Consider the following 543-nt stretch of genomic DNA (forward strand, 5'->3'; position numbering starts at 1 on the left):
AGGGTCCTGGCGCCCGTGCGCTCACTGGCCTGGGGGAGCAGCGGTGCCCCCCACCCCGTTCCCCAGCCCCTTGGGGGGCTCATCCGGTAGCAGGGACCCCCAGCACAGCCCCAATCTATCAGCTCTTCCCCCCCCCCAACCCTGGTGCCTGGTGGGAAGACAGCAAACCCCCAAATAACCCCCCAAAATATGACCCAGCAGGTGCAGGAAGGCAGGGGAGCAGCAACACAGCCCCCCACCCCTGGGGCCCCCTGCCTCAGTTTCCCCTCCTGCCACCCCTGGGTGGAGGCGTTGGAGGGGGGGGATGTGCTGCACCCCAGGGATGGATTTATGGGGACAGAAAGTAAATAGGGGTCCTGTGGGGACACCACCTCGAGATGGGGGGGCTTTGGGCACAGGTGTGTGGAGGTCTTAAGGGATGGGAGCATGGGGACATGTGGATAAAACTGAGGGGGCACAGGGAGAGGAGCAAGGGGACACAGGGACAGACCCGGGAGGGGCGCAGGGACAGGATGGGGGGACGTGGGTACAAACTTGGGGGGA

The 543-nt window shown here is 65.2% G+C and overlaps 1 protein-coding gene across 1 annotated transcript in view; it reads left to right on the forward strand.

The window, feature by feature from the left end:
* Positions 1-543, forward strand: part of PPP1R9B (protein phosphatase 1, regulatory subunit 9B) — a 17,761-nt gene that overhangs the window by 739 nt on the left and 16,479 nt on the right. The gene's annotated exons all lie outside the window — the stretch shown is intronic.

This window comes from Haliaeetus leucocephalus, unplaced genomic scaffold (assembly GCF_000737465.1).
Source record: "Haliaeetus leucocephalus isolate CR32 unplaced genomic scaffold, Haliaeetus_leucocephalus-4.0 Scaffold110, whole genome shotgun sequence".
In the NCBI taxonomy this organism is placed as follows: Eukaryota; Metazoa; Chordata; class Aves; order Accipitriformes; family Accipitridae; genus Haliaeetus; species Haliaeetus leucocephalus.